At 41.9% G+C, this 19,893-nt stretch overlaps 1 long non-coding RNA gene across 1 annotated transcript; it reads right to left on the reverse strand.

The window, feature by feature from the left end:
- Nucleotides 1-6,654: 6,654 nt before the first annotated feature.
- Nucleotides 6,655-19,782, reverse strand: LOC128846379 (uncharacterized). The gene is made up of 3 exons (XR_008446780.1): nt 19,668-19,782; nt 7,899-8,067; nt 6,655-6,736 (listed from the first exon to the last, which is right to left on the reverse strand). It is a non-coding gene; the product is annotated as an uncharacterized LOC128846379 (long non-coding RNA).
- Nucleotides 19,783-19,893: the final 111 nt, after the last annotated feature.

A 19,893-nucleotide genomic window follows, 5' to 3' on the forward strand; every position in this document is an offset into this window, starting at 1 on the left:
TACATTAAATAACACTAGAACCAATGCAAGTCCTTGGGGCAACCCACTTATCAACCGCCAAGGACTGTTGTTTGCTTCTAGTTCATAATTTCTAGTTGTTTGCTTCTAGTTCATTTTCCACAGTCTATAATAATAGGCTGTGGAAAAATGATTCATTTCCAAATATCAGATCATTTTAGACTCCAATAGGTTCTCCACTACCTAGGCAGGGCTCACTGGTATGTAACTTCTGCAGTTTTCCCTGCCATCTTTATTAAAAATACATTATTGGCAAAGTTCTAATTTTCAAGATCAGTTGTTCCTAAGTATCGATCCTAAGGAACTTGGGCTAAAAATTTCAAAGGCACCTGAGTCCCATTTTCAAAAGTGATTTAGGTGCTAGGTCTGATATAGGCAGAGCAGCTCATTGGCACCCATAAGGCTGCTTTAGCTTATGGCAGGGGCTGCACTAGTCCCAGAAGCAGCCCAGAATTAGGAAGGTGCAAAACTGGAATATAGCCACATTTGGCCCTTCATTCCTCCAGCTTAGGCTGTGCAGCATAGAATCTGGCTCATACTGCCTCATGGGCCTGTCATCTCATTTGCAATCAGATAACATCCTTATGGCAACTTCGGCAATTGCTGACCTAGAATAGTCATATTAGTATAGCGTCAATATACTTTTAACTTCCTAAAGTGCTCCAAAGGCCGCGGGTTGTCTAAGGCTATTTCTACACTTACTGGCGATCGACATTGCTGTGATTGATGCAGCAGGGGTTGATTTTAGCAGGTCTGGTGAAGACCCACTAAATCGACAGAGCGCTCTCCGGTCGACTCCGGTACTCCACCAGAACGAGAAGAGTAAGGTAAGTCAATGGGAGAGCGTCTCCCATTGACGCAGCATGGTGTAGACACCGTGGTAAGTTGATATAAACTACGTTGACTCCAGTTACATTATTCATGTAGCTGGAGTAGCATAACTTAGATCGACTTACCGCGGTAGTGAAGACAAGGCCTAAGGACCACAATGTGGTGGAAACCACTGGAATAAAGAAAGGGCTACAACCACCCTGTTTGGCTATTCGGTGCTTTCATCAGCATTAATTAGAATGGGGAAAGGAAAACAATCCTAAATCAAAATGAAACCTCAGAAGTTCAATTTAGGAAAGGAGTAGCTCTTATCTAGGTCAGTGCTTCTGAGATCTCTAAATTCTATCACCACTCTCAAAGGATTTTGCATTTGTAAGGTGAAATTCTTTATCTTAGGCTCTAAAGTGCAAGGAAAATTATAAAGAACTGGGTAAAGGTTTTTTCCCTCTTTTCCCCCTCCCCCATTTGTTTATTAGTTTGGTTACTAGGTTACTAGTTTAAACCCAGATCTGGCTTTGTCTTTGAGTTCCTCTGATATTGGCTTTGTGCAGTTATTGTAATGTTGCTTTAATAGGTTGATATTAATAGTATATGTGCACCCATTGTACAGGTTCCAAATAAAATTCACCTTGTGTAGAGGGTCTGCATGTGTTACATGTCCCTGTCTGTGCCCAATCTGGCTCTTTACAAGGTATAAAGGCTTCCCCAGTTCAATCCCCAATGTCACGGAGATGAGCTAAGGAGGGAAGACGTGGTATGAAAAGTCGTACTAGGCAAAGTCATGCTAGGCAAACTTGTTAGCTGTCTCTGTTCATGGCTCTCAGGAGAGTTTTGGAGGGAGTTGAGAAAGAATGTGAGAGGCTTACCTTCTAGATTCAGCACTATGTTACATCAAGATGGCCAGCAATGAAACAGAAACCTGCAATGGACATGCCATGGTCTGGTTTCAGGCAGGAAAAAGAAGGCATTTCTTGTGCACGATGTGCAAACTGGTGGCTGTACTGGAGGAAAAGATTCTTGAATTGGAGCAGCAAATTGAGATGCTACTGACTATCAGAGAAGCTGAGGAGCTCCTACACAGACAGGTTCAGGAAACACCAGTACCTCAGGTTCAAGGAAGAAAGGAGCTGGCCACCAAGGAATCAGAGAGAGAGAGAGAGAGAGAGAGAGAGAAAGTCACAGAGGAGGACTGATGGCTCATACCATTAGAGGCAGGAGGTCACAGTGGTATTCTACATGGCTGGATGAAGATGGACAGGCTGTCGCCACCAGAGAGAAGAGAAACAAGAGGAATTCCTCACAGCTGGAAGTTTCAAATCTATACCAGGTCCTCAATATGCAAACTACCTCTCAAGATCCAGCAGCTCCAAGGCAATGGAGAGATGTTTGGAACACATATGTGGAGGGCAGCTCGGCCCCACCTTTAAGAAAATCAAGCTTGCCCAAAAAGAGCTCTCCAGCCATCCAGGGAAGACAGATGATCTTGTTGGAGATTCGGTACTAAGAAGAATCCAAATAACATTCTGCAATGGACTGGTGGAGAACAGGACAGTGTGCTGCCATCCATAGGCAACTTTCCCCAGTGCCAGTGGGTGCTCGCGCCCCCCCTTCAACCCCGGGCCCCGCCCCGACTCCACCCTTTCCCTGCACCTTCCCCGCCCCCACTCCAACCCCTTCCCCAAAGTCCCCGCACCAACTTCGCCCCTCCCTGCCCCTATTGGATCCCTTCCCCAAATCCCTGCCCTGGCCCCGCCTCTTCCCCGAGTGCGCCGCATTTCCCCTCCTACCCCTCCCTCCCAGCGCTTGCTGCCATGAAACAGCTGTTTCGCTGTGACAAGCGCTGGAGCTAGGGGAGAAGCGGCGCGCTCAGGGGAAGAGGCGTAGCGGAGGTGAGCTGGGGCAGAGGGCGGGGTGGGGCGCTGCCGATGGGTGCAGAGCACCCACCAATTTTTCCCCGTGGGTGCTCCAGCCCCGGAGCACCCACGGAGTTGGCACCTATGCTGCCATCCCAGCATCAAGACACACAATGTCATTCTAAGATGGGATAAGCTTCCGAAGTCAACAGGCAAGGATCCATTGATGATGGTTCATATTGGCAGCACTGACACTGTGTCACAGGATATCTCACAGATAACAGATGACTTCAGGGAACTCAGAAGTGTGCTGAAGAAGAACGTCCTAGTGATCTTCTCTGAGATCCTTCCTGTCCCATGAGTGAAGGAAGGCAGAAGATTCTGGAAGTGAACTACAGGCTAGGTAAGTAGTGGAAGACAGAGGATTTTGGTTTTGTGGATCATTGGTCCATCTCAGAAGAGGAGGCTGTATAGTTTGATGGCTTCCACTTCAGTAGAAGGGGGCTCCATCTCCTTGGGGACATGCTGGCTAGAGTAGTCAGGAGGATGTTGAACTAATAGCAAAAGGGGAGGGTAAAAAGAGGGATGATATGAGCACTCAGCACAAAATCAAGATGTTGAGAAAAATTTAATTTGATTAATTTTTTTAATAGTGTGATTAATCGTGATTACTTTTTTTAATCGCTTGACAGCCGTTCTCTCTCTATCATATATATATACACCGGTATATATGGGATTTCAAGCAATTAAAAAAATTAATCATGATTAGTCGCACTGTTAAACAATAATAGAATATCATTTATTTAAATATTTTTGGATGTTTTGTACATTTTCAGATATATTGATTTCAATTACAACACAGAATACAAAATGTACAGTGCTCACTTTATATTTATTTTTATTACAAGTATTTGCGCTGTAAAAAAACAAAAGAAATATTATTTTTCAATTCACCTAATACAAGTACTTGTAATTATGTACACAGAAAACTGCATTCAAAACTAAAACAATGTAAAACTTCAGAGCCTACAAGTCCTCTCAGTTCTGCTTCTTATTCAGCCAATCACTCAGATAAACCTATTTGTTTACATTTGCAGAAGATAATGCTGCCTGCTTCTTGTTTACAATGTCACCTGAAAGTGAGAACAGGTGTTTCCATGGCACTGTTGTAGCCGGTGTCGCAAGATATTTACATGCCAGATGCACTAAAGATTCATATGTCACTTGAGGCTTCAACCACCATTCCAGAGGACATGCATCCATGCTGATGGTGGGTTCTGCTTGGTAACGATCCAAAGCAGTGCGGACCAACACATGTTCATTTTCATCATTTGAGTCAGATGCCACCAGCAGAAGGTTCATTTTCTTTTTTGGTGGTTTGGGTTCTGTAGTTTCTGCATCTGAATCTTGTTCTCTTAAGATTTCTTAAAGCATGCTCTCCACCTCATCCCTCTCAGATTTTGGAAGGCACTTCAGATTCTTAAATCTTGGGTCAAGTGCTCTAGCCACCTTAAAAATTTCACATTGCTGTCTTCTTTGCATTTTGTCAAATTTGCAGTGGAAGTGTTCTTAAAATGAACAACATGTGCTGGGTCATCATCCGAGACTGCTATAACATGAAATATATGTCAGAATGCGCATAAAACAGAGCAGTGGACATACAATTCTCCCCCAAGGAGACGGCATGAATAGAAACAGATTTCCCATTGATACTTTTATATAGATCTGACTTGCAATAGGATTCTTATTGATTGAGATGATGATGTGGGTATTGAAGGCACAAAAATCAGATTAACATTAGTCAAAATATAAATCTTATTTGATTAATAAGAAGATGGATTAAGAACTGTTATGTTTACCAAGTGAAAATTATCATTTCAAATAATTTATTGATTATTTTTATTCAACTCCTTATATTTTAAATAATATTCATCAAATTATCGTCAGTTTTAATTTTATCCGTTTTTTTATTCTTTAAAATATATTGTATTTAATACGCTTCTTTTTTTCCAATCACATATTAACTGTTTCATAGTATGATCCATAAAAATGAATCACTAAAAGTGAAGTGTGTGTGCAAGTGCATGTACGTACACACACACACACACACTTTAAAAGACAATGTCTGTACAATTAAATTATAATTTGCAATGTGGTCAGTCTTTCCTCCAGAAACCTCTCTGAAAAATATTGCCAGGAGGAATCCCATTAAGATTCAGTAATCACTGGAAGTTGAAAGAGACTTTTCATATGAAAAATCATCAACTGTTATATTGCAGAACTTTATGAACTTCAAAATGATATGGTCTAAACTGTCCTATTGAGCTCTAGCCTCACTTTCCTAGCATCAGATCAATATAATTTCTGTTGAAGAACAAAGTCTGTTACAACAACCAGAAAACATGGTATGCGGACACATTTGTGAGCAAATTTCTGCTTTTCTTAAAACATTTCCTTACTGAAATGAATATATAAGGAGTATTACAGAAATTCCTGCTACATCTAGTAGGACTTCAATTTTACAATCTTGGACCCTCCCAATCCTTCAAAGACTTATGGACATGCCTAACTTTTCACACTGTGAGTAGTCCAATGCATTTCAATGGGATTGCTCACTGTATGTAAAGTCACTTACCTGTGTAAGTCTTTGCAAGATAGAGACCTTAGGATTGATCCTCCAAGTATCTCTGCATATGTGGCCCCATGAAGACAATGGGGCTCTGTGCAGGTATGGGATCTGCCTACATGGAACAGCTCTGGGTAGTCCCATTTCCTGAAAACATTTCAGTAGTGTGTAACTCTACAGTGGAAGTACAATTAAAATAATTGCCTACTTATTCACACTTATATCTAGCCAATGATTTAACATTTAAAAAAAAACAAAAAACTTTATTTCTAGAACTTTCTAGTTCTTTGTTGGTGGCACATTTTGAAATTTTTGAAATGCCTTCATGTAGCACCAGGACCTTTTCTGATTTCTGTCTGATGCATAGATTGCACAAGAAACAATAATAGGAAAAAAATTCTCTTTGTGAGAAGAAGTTAGAAGCGTCTTCAAGAAGGATGCCCAAGAGAACCATCTTAGCATCTAGAGGAGAAAATTGATTCTTGTCCAAATTATGGACTCCTGCAGCTCCCACTGAAATCAGTGGGACTGGTAAGTGCTCAGCATCTAGCTCTCTTTTCCAACAGTTCATCCACTGTTTCTTGTATAATTTTCAATGTTGTTGTAATTTTGCAGAATTCCATATTAAAGGCCTGAGTCTGATCTGTCCTATCCTGGTGGAAATCAGTCGACAGTAATGGACTGACTTCTAAAATTATGATTTGTCATGGTTTACTGGTGCAGGACTGAATCTTTTCCATCCTAGGCTGTAGACCAATCTAATTTTTTGGAGCGGGTTGGATCTCGATATTTGGGGGGAAGATACAAAGATATAGGAAGTTGCGTTTTTTAAATGGCATGGGTTGAAGCTGCTCAGAAGTTTAGGATGTTGGAATTAATCCTTGTTGTGATGATGAACAGAGGGCCAGTGAGTTGGTCAAAGGTGCATGATAAATTCATTTATCACATCATCCCACAATGTATTACATGGATATAATTTCTGTGCAGACCTTCACTCCAGATGCACATTGGCTGGGGGGAAGTTGGGGCCCAGGTCAGAGAGCAGCCACTCACCATGGCATGCTCCCGGGTAGATTTCTATTTAGAAGTTATTGCTGGTAAAACCCGCAATAACTACCCAATCTGCACCTTCTACCCCACTGCAGAGAGTATTTGTGAGTGGGCGACGGGTGGGAGGGCACAAATATGGAGGGAACAGCCATTAGCAGCACAGTACCTTTAGATCATGGAGATGAAGAGGTGGAGAAGTGGCTGAGCAGAGAACATGCTCTGCTGGGATGATATCTGAGTCCCCCAAGGATCTATTCCTCCATCACGCTCCTTTCCCTCACATGGGGGATGTCACTTTAATCCTGGGTGTTCTGGTTTGCATGGCTGGGGACATGTTTTAACATCCCACGGGGCTTATCTGCAATATAGCATATAGTCTCATGGATGGGAGAGACAGTCCATCCCTGTTCAGAGGACCTACAAAAGACCTATGCACCACTTACTCAAAGTTGGGCCTAAGTAACATGTACGGTAATTGGTGCACAGACTTTATGATTGTCCTCTGCACAAAGGTGAATGTCATCCTGTGATCTGAGCAACAATAAATGTTTATTTAAATTGTACTTAAAATTCTCTTAAAGTATTTGTCTTCCTTTTAAAACCATGGGCCACCAGTCTTCTACCAAAACACCTAATTTTCTTCAGTCGGACACAGATACAATATGGCCCCAGTATCTGCAGCAAGCAAACATTTGAAAATCCATATATAAATTGTTAACAGCCCCAATGTAATGTATTCAATAAATATTTTGACACATTGTACATGTTTGTATTTTAGGAAAATACTATAGTGGAAATGGATGCTTACAAAAAGATTGACACAAGAAATAGTAAAGCATAAAATTATCATTCTCACATACTGAGAGAGTTTTCTTCTCAGAAATGGGTTCTCCTCTTTTTTTATTGGTTGAGCACCATCTGTTTGCTCTGTGCTGCACAACCTATATAGAAAAGCCTGCATAAATATTTTCAAAAATACCCAAGTGATTTGGGAGCCTAAGGCCCACTTTTTTTTTTTTTAATGGGGCTTACGTACTTTTGAAAATTTTATCTACGTTCTCTGCTCCATGGAGCTTGCAATGTAATGTCAATGGGAGTCTTGCCATTGACTCCAAAAAGGTTCTGGATCAGGCCTCATCTTTTGAGGTGCTAAGTACCTACCACAAGGAGTTGAGTGCTCACTACCTTGTGGGACCCATAGACTGCTCTAGATTACCAGAGACAGATTACCACAGGATACTGTTTGCAGGGAGGTAACAGCACAGCTGCATAAATGAGCTGGGTTTTATCATTCACTCCTAAAATGGTTGAAGCTGAGAAAGTGGGAAGGGCAGTATTTAACATATATTTTGTTCTATTCGTAGCGTGTTAAGATGATCCATGAAAAATACCCACACCATTTTAAAGTCAAATACTGCTGTCTTTGTTCATTCCTAATTCAGGCAACATTCCCGTCATCTCGAGTGGGACTGTGCCATAGAATCAACCCTACGACTAGCAAGCCAAAAAAAATGACCCACCTTATCTTCTTACACACAACTGTGAAGTCTTTTCAAATATAAGGTGCTCCTGTGGGGGTCATATTCAACAGTTGAGAGAGTCTTGCTGCTGCTATGAAATCCACCCACACGTGTATCCCAAGCTGCTGGGAGCAAGTGTCTCCACATGAATGCATCAGAAGAGGGTTATCTGGTAAGAAATATATAGAGAGAGCATTAGTAGTCCTGTTGCTTTGGGAATCAATGTGAAAACTACAATTGACTTCAATGGCCTATAGTGCATAAAATTCAAATCTGCACGTCTTCCAATTTCCGCAGCAACTGAGGCAGGGGCCATCTGTGGCACTTGTGGCCCTCAGCCAGCAGTTGTTCCAATAGGGCGAAATTCACCCCTTCACAGACACAGCACAAGGCCTATGCACCTCCTAAGCCATCACACTAGATCTAGTGCAGGGGTGGGCAAACTTTGTGACCCGGGGGCCACCTCTGGTTAAGGAAATTGTATGGCGGGCCATGAATGTTCACAAAATTGGGTTTGGGATGCGGGATGGGCTGAGGGCTCTGCGTTGGAGCCAGAAATGAAGAGTTCAGGGTGTGGGAGGGGGCTCCGGGCTGTGGTGGGAGGTTGAGGGTGGGGGGGTGGTGAGGGCTCCAGCTGTGGGTGTGAACTCTAGGGTGGGGCTGGGGATGAGGGGGTTGAGGGTGCTCTGGGCTGGGACTGAGGTGTTCAGAGGGTGGGAGGGGAATCAGGGCTGGGGCAGGGGGTTGGGGCATGGGAGGAGGTCAGAGGTGCAGGCTCTGGGCAGTGCTTACAGCAAGCAGCTCCCGGAAGCAGCGGCATGTCCCCCCTCCAGCTCCTACGTGGAGGCGCAGCTCTGCCCCGTCTGCAGGTGCCGCCCCTGCAGCTCCCATTGGCCATGTGGTAGCTGCGGGGGCAGTGCTTGGGGCAGGGGCAGTGTGTGGAGCCCCCTGGCTGCCCCTACATATAGGAGCCGGAGGGGGGACATACTGTTCCTTCCGGGAGCCGCGCAGAGCCCCCAACCCTGCTGCCCGGCGGGAGCTTGAGGGCCGGATTAAAATGTCTGATGGGCCATCTATCTCAACAGGTGTGAATTTCATCCTTGAAGAATAAGTGAGCAAGGCTGTTTCTCAGAGGCTAGTTTTTCTGTGTCAGCGTACAATAGATGAGTGTGTTTAAAATATGCTTTTAAAATGTATTTAGTTATTTATATTAAAGAAAGGGCTCATAGTGCTTGTGAAAGATGCTAGTGCCTTGACAGCCCTGGAGAGTCAAGCCTTGATTTTAACCACAGATATGAAATAAGCTTTTAACAAAATGAATCCCTTTCATAAGATCTTTCATTGGGTCAAAGCAAGAAGTGGCAGGATTTTGTAACTTCACTAGTACCACAGACTAACCATGACCCTCCATGGAACCCAACTCCAAGCTGGAAGGATACAGTGAGGTTAAAGCTTATATCAAGTACCATGTGCCAGGACAGGATGAATGCTGTAACATTCAGAGCTAGTATTTTTGTGGGAGTATCTAGGTTGGTATGGATGATCATAGCTATTGGGATGATAGATGGACCACCTGAATGGAGCTCGTGGACCACAGTTCGAGAACCTCTGATATATACTAAATGAGTCACAGACAAGACTAGGATAATTGGCAATAGCATCAGTATTGAGTCATCATGGTAATAGAGCTCTTGACTGTTGAGGGAAATCAAACCCATCTTCACTTTTCAAGCATATACACCTCTATCCCGATATAACACGACCCGATATAACACAAATTCGGATATAACACGATAAAGCAGGGGCTGCGCACTCTGGCGGATCAAAGCAAGTTCGATATAACGCAGTTTCACGCGGTATATAACGCGGTAAGATTTTTTGGCTCCCGAGGACATTATTATATTGGGGTAGAGGTGTATAACTGCTTGGGACCAAGAGCAGCTAGCTATGTATTTGGCTAAATACTCCAATAACACCAAGGTTTGTAGAATAAAGCCATCAGCCCCATGGCTGTGGTTTATGCCGGGTTATTGCCATGTGACTGAAAGCAGATCATCCCGTGACTCACTGTGGAGGTCATATCTTGGAGTATTTTAGTGTCACTATAAAAGGGCTCTGTAAAATTAGAGGTTAAAAAATAAAAATAAAGTCAGGAAAATATTTTAAATATTCTTACACTAATGAAAACAGCAGCAAGATTACTCCACCTTAGGCTGGCCTTAGGAAAATGCTGAATGGTCTAACAGGGAAAGCAACCTCACTGCCCCCTGTTAGAATCACCATGGCCTGCTGGCCCAAATGACAGGGCATCACTTGGGAAAGCCTGTTATCACTCATGACAATAATTAAATGTCCTAATGTATTTGGGGGCCCTTTTATTAAACTAGTACAATCAGTCACATAAAAGTCCTCGGACCAGGACTACCCCAACCTTAAAACATACAAGAATACAGGTTTGAATGAATTAATTTTGCCTTGATTTAAATGCTACTGCATTTGCATTCAATGTAAGGAGAACTTCTGGAAAAAGAAAAGCAATGAAATAATCCACAGGGAAAAGACAGGGTGAACCGCAGATGAGAAAGCAGGGAGAGTGAAAAAACAAATGCAGTGACAGTGTGGAAAGGAGCAAAGACAGTGAGAAAATGTATTGACTATAACCTGTACAGTGTTCCTACTTGAGTCAGTTTGTCTTTGGGGTAAAGAGTCTTCGATCCCTATGTATGGGATAGAATATAAAATGTCTGTATGTATGATGAAATGACTCAGCAGAACCAAAACACAGAAGCAGTCAGCAAGAGTTTTTTCTCAAGGGATAATGCTTTATAATCAGAAATCAAATCAAGTTAATATATAAGCAACAACAACAAAAAGAATAATAGAAAATCCCCAGCATGGGGTTCAACCAGTTCTATGATGAAAAGGATCCTACAAGTAAAATGGCTCCCCTGCTTCCTTATTCTCTCTGCAGCTAATAGTGGCTTTGGCCTGGACTGCTCTTCAAAGGAGAAGGTGCTCAAGCTGTTGCAATACACAGAACTGTTCAAGTACAAGCATAACTGTGTGGAGACATTGAAGTCCAAAGCAGTTCAGCCAGTCACCTAAGTGAGGGTGTTACTGTATTTAGGACCACTTCTGGGCAGTCACTTTGGCTAGGTGGTTGCTTCATACAGGCATAGGTGCTGAAATAGGGGTGCTGCTGCACCCCCTGGCTTGAAGTGGTTTCCATCACATACAGGGTTTACAGTTTGGTTCAATGGCTTGCAGCACCCCCACTATACACATTGTTCCAGCTCCCCTGCATACAGGGAACTTAACATTGTAGAATGCTTGGCATTACCAGAGGGTGGTAGCTAACTAAAGGTGGGGCCTTCAGCTTTCAATGTTTTCCAAGGAAGATTAATATCAAATAAATTCATTGTGTATAATTTTAATGGTTTATTTAATTGTTCTCAATAGACAATTTTGTAAACATGATAAATATGCATTCTAGGAACGGTGCCTGTAACCCAATATACCTGGCTGCACATTTGTAGAAATGTACCCGTGTGAGACAAATACATGTCTAAAAAAGAGAATACCAAACCCATGAATGTGAATTTGGCTGCATAGCCATGCAAACTTACCTGCAGGAATAAAACTGAGCCCAGTACTCACTTGACTGGTGAAAAATGGACAGGTCCAATTGTGGAAATCTGACTCATGTTGGTGAGCATTTATACATGCCACTGGAGGGAATGGGACTACTCGTGTGAGTAAGTGCTCACCAACATGAGCTATAGCTCCACAATCTTGCTTTGCATAATCAGGCTCTACCCATATGCATTTGAGGTCCCTATTCATGCAGCATTTTCCTTTCATTCAATAAGCTGTCGGCACATAGAGTTAAATGGGTTGAAATTTTTCATCCCCAATATTTTTCTTGCCAATGAAAGGGAGTTCCACCAAAAATGAAAATTTAATGGAAAAATGTTTTATTATTTATTATTATTTTATTGCTGCATCACCTCAGACTTTGGATCCCATTAACTATGTTTGGTGGTAAAGGTACGCAAGACTGGACTGATAGTCAGTCAGTCAGTCACACACGCACACCCCTCCCCCACCCACGTTAAAATATTCTCTGCAGACAAGTGACATATTGAGAATACTCCATAGCCCATTTATGGAGGTTATTGGGAACCCTTCCAATGACTTTGAAGGGCTCTGGATCAGGCCTATTTTTGGGGACAGAATGGGGGGAAGCCGTTGTCTGTGCTGTGTCAGTTGTATGGATAAACAAGGAGAGGCTTTTGCTCATTGCTGTCAGGCTAGCACCTTAGTTCAGCATTATTCACGTATACAACAGACCAAAAATAAATACGTTTTTTAAAAGTTCCATTTAATTTTGACATCCAAGGGGCTCTGCGCAGGGTTCAGCGGGTTGACCCATGTATAGGAGCTTGCAGGATTGGGGACTAAATGGGCAAGGCTTAAAAATACTGTAACAATAAAGTGAAAGTAGGCAAGGAAAACACGGCCAGGTGTGCATCAACACAAAGGATCATAATATGACTTCAGTGGGGGTCTGTGCAGCTGCAGGAGTCCACCTGCAAAGAGTTCTTGTAAATAGAGCAGAAAGATGGTCTAGTAGTTAAGGCAATGAACCTGGCATCTTGGGAGACGTGGGTTTAATTCCACGCGTGGCAACAAATTCCAGTGTGACCTTGGGTATCTCTGTGCCTCAGTTCCCCTTTGATAAAATGGAGATATTTTCCTGCCTGATGGGGGTGTTCTAAGATTAAGAATATTACAGTCTGTGAGGCTCTCAGATTCTACAGTAATGGGGGTCAAATAAGGATCATGGATATAGGATCAGGGCCATGCTATGAAGGCAGCCCCAATGATTTCAGTGGGACTGCTTGAGGAGTACCATGGTAGGGAACGTGAGTGAAGGTTAGGTAAGTTAAAAACACACAATTAGGCATCAGGTCAAGGAGCAATATCATTTGGAAATTGGGGATGAGGTCAAATATATGTAATTTTAAAAAAGTGTATTCCTTTCTCCTTCCCCATATGTCTATACATTGAGTCAGACCCTCACCCTACAAAAGCATCTGCTTGTGCAAAACTGTTATGCCCTTGCAGGGTCCCACTAAAGCCATTCCTCTGCAGGATCAGGGCCCTAGCTCATAAATTCTTTGAAGCAGGCACCTGTCTTTTTCTGTGTCTGTAAAGAACCTAGCACACTTATGTCCATGATAATATTATTATTAAGTATTAATTAATGTGATTGATTACATCATTATCCTATTGTGATCAAATAATATCTGTTTTCAGGTGCAATTAAGGTTTGGGTACTTAGTCGTCTGAGGCACTAAACTGGTCCATCGTGACACCTGTTAAATTTCCTAAACAGTCCTCAGCGCCCAATCCTGCAATAACATCCATATACACACAGAGGTCTGCCTGCCTCAGTTGCAGGGCCTATATTTGTATGTCTGGGGAGACTGATGGAATTGTTACAGGAAAGGGCCTGTAATGCTAGAACTTACGTTCCCCAAAGGTCTGACAGTCCAAGTTTAACCTTCAGAGCAAGGAGAAGGACACATCTGCCATCTTGAGCACAAGCTGGGAGGCAGGCAACCTAGGCTCTTTTCTCTGCTCTGAAACAGACTTCTTTTGTATCTAATGTAATGACTCACCTTTGTAAAGCATTTTGAGCTCTAGGGATGAAAACTGCTCTATATGTGTAAAGCATCATTATTATTATTATTGTTATCGTTCAGGCCTTAGTGCAAAGTGTGATGAGGAATGTTTATACACGGTTGTTTCAGATGAGAGTCCATGTTTGTTTAGGTTTTTGTATTATGTAAATTTGTATATGTACTCAGAGACATGGTGGAAAAATATTTAAAAAACAAATGCAAATTTGTCTATACTAATCCATGCCTTTCCTCTTCTCAAGTAAAGAAGATGCAGTGGTACTTAAGGGAGAAGTGGTGGATGGGTCCATGGACAAGAGCTGTCAAGAGCAAATCGTGGCATAACAAGCACAGGGGAAATGAAAGATCCTGGAGAGCAAATACAAGCTGGTTATGGAGTTTTGCCATTGATTCCTAGATTGTAAACTCCTGGGGGAAGGGAACATGTCTTAACATTAGGACCCAATTCTACAAGGAGCTCTTCATGGGCAGACCCCTACGCCCTTGCAGAGCGTCATTTACTTCACAACTTGTATATGGGAGCAGGAGTCTGCCAGCGCAAAGCTTCTTGCAGAACTGGGAATTTAGGCTCAAATCCTACAAAGACTTAAACCTTAATTTTACTCATGGGAGTAGTTCCAATGAAGCCAATGAGTCTATTAATTTGTTTAAAGTTAAGCATATCCACAAGTCTTCACAGGACTTGGGCCTAAGCTTGCAATGTATGGTGCTATATGCATGTTTTTAAATGATATTTTATGTAAATATTTTTATGTGGGATGGGAGCAACAAGGCAGCCTGAATTATTTCAGAATGAAAACTGATAGCACTTGGGGAAGTGCTAAGCACACAACTCCCATTCATTTCAGTGGAAGTTGTAGGCACTCAGCAGTCCTCAGGATCATGCCCTTAAGTCCAAATCTTGCTGGCCTTATTCACTGGAAGGATTTGGCACCTTGATTATAAATTCTTCTGGACAGAAATAGTTTCTTCTTCTTTGGGATCCAGTCCTGAGGTTCCTGGAGATCAATGGGAGTTTGGACAGAAGGAGAATGACTGAACTCCAGTACCTCCATTTTAGTGAAAGGTAAATTAATACATAAGAATTATAATAAATTTATATACGTCAGCAATAAGCACAGAGAGCAGAAAAGAGGGTAATCAAAAGAAAAGGTGAAAAGCTATTCAGCGGTATTGGAATGTGAAAGACATAAGAAGGAAGGTTAGAGCAACCTGAAATTAAGCTAAACTAAATAGTTTTAATTACATTTTATGTTTGAAGTGGCTAAAAGTTGTAATTGTGATTTATATATTTCTTAACGCTTATGGCATTAAGATACACTGCACAGTGACAGGGAAAATCCACTAGGTTTAGCACTGTGTTGACAAGGGCCTCACTATTACAAATGTTTAGGTGCATGCTTAATTTCAAGCATGAGAAGTCCCAGGGCCTCTTCAAATGGTTAAGGTTAAGCATGTGCCTAAGAGTGTGAAGGATCAGGGCCTATATCTGTAAGGCAAAGAGGCCAAAATGAGGCTGAAGGCACCAGATTATATGTGCTCTGTTCTGCTGAGGGAAGCAAAGAGGCTCCAGCTAGCCTATGACTCAGTTCTCCTGCAAGGGTAGACTCATCCGCTTGCTGAAGGAATGTTTGTTTTTTTTTCTGTTAGGGAGGTGAAGAGGGAAAACAATCTTTAGGGAAACACAGGTAATAAGAGAGGGCAGTGTATAGAGCACTGCACTGACAGGAGACCTGGATTCTATTCCTGGCTTTGCTACTGACCTGCCATGTTACCTTCAGTAAGTCACTTCACCTCTGTATCTCCCCCTCCCAACCTTGGTCTGTCTTGTCTATTTAAATTGTAAGCTCTTCAGAGCAGAAACTGTTTGTAAAGCACTTAGAATGATGGGTACCTGGTGTGGATTGGGGCCTAGTTTAGCCATTTAAAATAATAAAAAAAGAGAAAGGGGAAAATAGTAAGAAAAAAGTAGGAAATACATATGGAGATACAAAAGATGAAGGTTCATAAGGAACAGTTGAGGCATGGAAAGGAAAAATATAGCCTGAAAACGTGTATTCTAATTATAAATAATAGTATGAGGGAAACTGTGAACAAGGTGGAAGAGATGAAGACATCCAGCCATAGTGTTAAATTGTATCCTCTTGTGGAGACACCAGTGGAGGTTTGGCAGGCCTGTAAACACTGCATAATGATTCTCACCCACTTTCCTTGAATCCAGAAGGTTCTGAGGTGCTGCATAAGATGCAACAGCTTGCCAACTCTGTGGGTTTCAAGTGGCCCTCCTGCACTGGTCCTGTGGCCCGAGTTACCATTTCTGATCTGAAGGGGATATTCTATAGCTGTTCTGTTGTGGATGGAAACCTCTTCTTCCTTCGGTGTATGCACATAAATTATGGTTAATGTTAAAGTGTTTGTTTTGGGGGAGGAAAATAGGCCCTCCACTGTATAATTCTACTCCAGTGTTTCCTAACCTGGAGGATGCCAAGCTATGCCTGGGGCTGTGGATAGATATAGGCCACAGGAAAAGTGCAGGAGCCTGTTCCACCACTACATGATGCTGTACCTGCCTTACCCTTCCTTCCCCCCACAGCAAATATGCTTCCACAGCTGTGTATAAAGCCTAACAACGATAAAGCATATACTCCCATAGCTGTCTTACAGCCTTCTCTCTCTCTGCTCATGCAACAATGGTCACATGTAGCCACCACAGTAGAAGCTCCCAGGGCTCCAGCGTCTGCAGGCTCAGGCAGACGCTAGCTAGCTCAAGCTTTTCTTTTCCCATGCCAACGCACTCAGCACAGACAGGAAATCATCCTTATGCCAGCCCTACAGAGCAACCAAAGGTCACCTCTGCCCCACAAGCAGCCTCTGGTAGTGGTGGAATGGATAGGGAGAGGAATAATAAAGGGCCCACTCCTGTACCCATGGAAGTCAATGGACTTCCCAGCTGGCCTCAAAAGAGGAAAATACAAACATAAAACATAGAAAGGGGGGAAAAGAGAGTGGGGACAAATGATAGGATATACCGTGTTAATTGTGCCAAAGCATAGCTACTGGGGTACCACGGTACAGTGAGGGGCACCTAAACAACAAAACCCAACAATGGGATCTTCTCATCTAGGCCCCAAATTCTTCAGCATGTAACACCCAGTCAGAATTCTGTATCTGTGAAGAGCCCCAGTGACTCAAGTAAGGCTCTGCATGGGTGCAGTAGTCCATTCATTTGGAACACAGTCCAGGATCAGGGCCCTACTCTTTGGATTCTTTATTCAGATTTATAGAAATGCTTAAGAGGCTGCCTGGTCATACATTCTAGGCACCCTTGACATAACTTTAAAAATACAAGTTCAGCACAGCAGTACAATTTAAGATACTCCAAGGTGGTGGGCTAACTTAAAAATGCAAATCTCACACACACAATTCCTCACTGACTCTTCTTCCACCTTATAACTCTTGACAGTAGTGTGTGAACATCAGAAATATCTCCAAATGGGTGTTGTGAAAAATCCATCTGCTTAAAATAATATATACAAAACATAGGAAAGACATTCACTATCTCTCCCCCCCCCTCGCCCCCATTGTTTATAAAAGGTGGCAGAGTGATAGCCCTAGAAAATTAAAGTCCTCTCTTACAATATATGATAGGTACATCAAGGGCAATAGAACTCAAGCTTCTTATACTCCATACTACTAATGCACCTCGGTTCACTTGTGGAAGGACCATCTATCTCTAAGGGTGGTACTTTAGAGATAGATGATCCTTCCACAAGTGAAGGGTGATATGGTACCTTAGTTTCTATGGGAAGTGATTTTCCACTGACTTGCACCTTATGGAATCATTTACACCTGTGCAAAGTGGATGAAAATTTGCATTCTAATTAGTAGCATTTGACATCCATTTTGCAGAGGTGTGACCAACCACACAAGGTGCAAGTGGGGAATCAGGCCACATAGATTCGCTTCTTTGCTGAGATTGCCAATAAGGGCACCAGTTGTAATGTAGAATCCTATTATGAACTGGAGCAACATCATCAATTCATTTCACATACACCACCAAACAGCCGCACTAATTAATTTTGTTCAGTAATAACCTTGGCTGGATTTGAACTGTGATCAAGAAGTGAAAGGTGCCATGATACAATATTAATCCCCATGCTGTAAGGCAGTAAATAAGGTACAGGTACTAGAACTGGCACATAGGAACTTTAGGTTCTATTCCCAATTATGCCACTATTTAGCTGTGGCCTAGTTTATTTAACCTCTCTATGCATTAATTTCCCCGTCTGTAAAAATTACCAAATGTGCTAAGAACTATGGCCAAAATTTCCAAAAGTGACTAGTGATTTGGGATGCCTTGATTTTTTTACTGTCCGGCCTAAGATACCTAAATTGGACCGGATTTTCAGAGGATGACTCTCAGCCCTTAGCACTTTCTGAAAATCAAGAATGAAAACATTAAGTTGGGCACCCAAAAACCACTAGTAATTTTGAAAATCTTGGCGTATAATTCGTATTCAATTATCATGTCCCCAGCCATCCTTATTTACAACAAGAGCAAGAGTATGTGGTTTTACTATGCTGTTTAGAATTTTGCCCTTCTCCTAAGAAGAGTGTGATGCAGTGAAGGCCAAGTGTATCTCTTAGCCACAAAGAAATTAATATATATTTACACACATATACCCTCCTACAAATCTACTTTCTGTTATTTTAGTGAGATACATCATAATAAATAACTAATTTTAAAATGTTTGTAACTAAGGTGCACTGGAATAAAAGCAAGGAGAGGCCAAACAATAGGGAATGGGAGTTGAGGGGAATCAACCCCTTTATTATGAAGAACCCAGCAGTGGGAGCAGGTGGAGAGGACCAAAGGATAAAAAAACGCTCTTATATCTTAAAAATAAATGAATATGTTATCTGCATGAAGCTGTCACTCCCATTTTATGCTATTATTAGTTATTATTTATGATTTTGCCAAATGCTGCTTGGAAGACATAATCCTAGCCCCCAAGAACTTGCAATCTGAGGGACGGTTTCTGTAAATCATAAAATAAATGACACATTTTGTCTTTTAAAAATACTTAAGTAAAGTGCAGATGCCACAGGTTATCAGACATAATGAACAATAATACGGTGAATCAGGTTACAGAGAATGTTTTCCTTACAATTATTTTGTTTCATTTAAACAGAAAAAGGAGCTTTTCATAGTTGTAAGACGTGTCAGCAGGTTTTTCGAGGCTCAATTGCAACAGTGATGCAGTTACACCAAAAGTTGCTGGTGTCATACTGTTGTTTTGTTTGTGAAGGTCTGAGATTAAAAATAAATGTCTAGATTTACTTCACATCCATGTAAATGGTAATCTGTGAGAGACTCTTACAGGACTGCATGCATCACAGGGGAAAGAACATATGTATGGCATGCTGTGTAGATTGTATTGTTATAATCTCCTAATTTATTTAATCAGCTTCAGTTTCCATATTAACCACTAATTTTAAAAAACAACATACTGTTTATGTTAAATTGGTAAAGGCCTCTGAAACACCTTTTGGAGAGAGAGATTATTAACACAACATGCAGTACTAGTCCTTCATAGTATCGCTTTGCAATGTTATTGTCCGAAACCCTTTTGATAGTTCAGTGAGTAAATGACCATTTCAGCAAACTGTTTATCTTCATTGTTTTCAGACCAGTGTGATGGGATTGATTTTCTGTATTTACTTACTAACTAGTCATTGACTATATGGATGCATTTCAGCCTTTCTGAACTTCTCTGTTCTGTATGTTTTGGCCTCTGAATGAATTCATCCCGAGTAAAAATAAAAAAGAGAGATAACCAGCAAGAACTGAAATCCTGCCTTTTGCTACTTGTTTACCAGCTCAGACTGGCAAATCATAACACAAAGAATTGCTCTTCCATGGGGCACTATACAGTGGCAATAAAAAAAACCCACTTCGGTATCCAGTGGAGTCGTAGTTTATTACCACAACCCTCCCAAGTCAACCAATGGACACCAGTTTCAAGCGTTTTAACTAGTGCAGATCATCCTTGCTCTCACTGACCTGAGTTTGCTGGTCCTTCTACCTGCCCTGCTAGGCTGTCTACAGGTCCTGAAACATTAGTAAAAGAAACGAGATGATCTTTGTGTGTGAGTGTGTGCATATGAGTGTGTGTGTGCGTGCGAGTCTCTCGCTCTTTGGGTGTAACAGGCCAGCTGTATGGCTGGCAAACCTGTCCCTCAGTCCCTGAGCCAATCGCAGGCTGCCTTATATAAAAATGAATGTTTTC

The sequence above is a fragment of the Malaclemys terrapin genome, chromosome 1, assembly GCF_027887155.1.
Source record: "Malaclemys terrapin pileata isolate rMalTer1 chromosome 1, rMalTer1.hap1, whole genome shotgun sequence".
NCBI lineage: Eukaryota > Metazoa > Chordata > Testudines > Emydidae > Malaclemys > Malaclemys terrapin.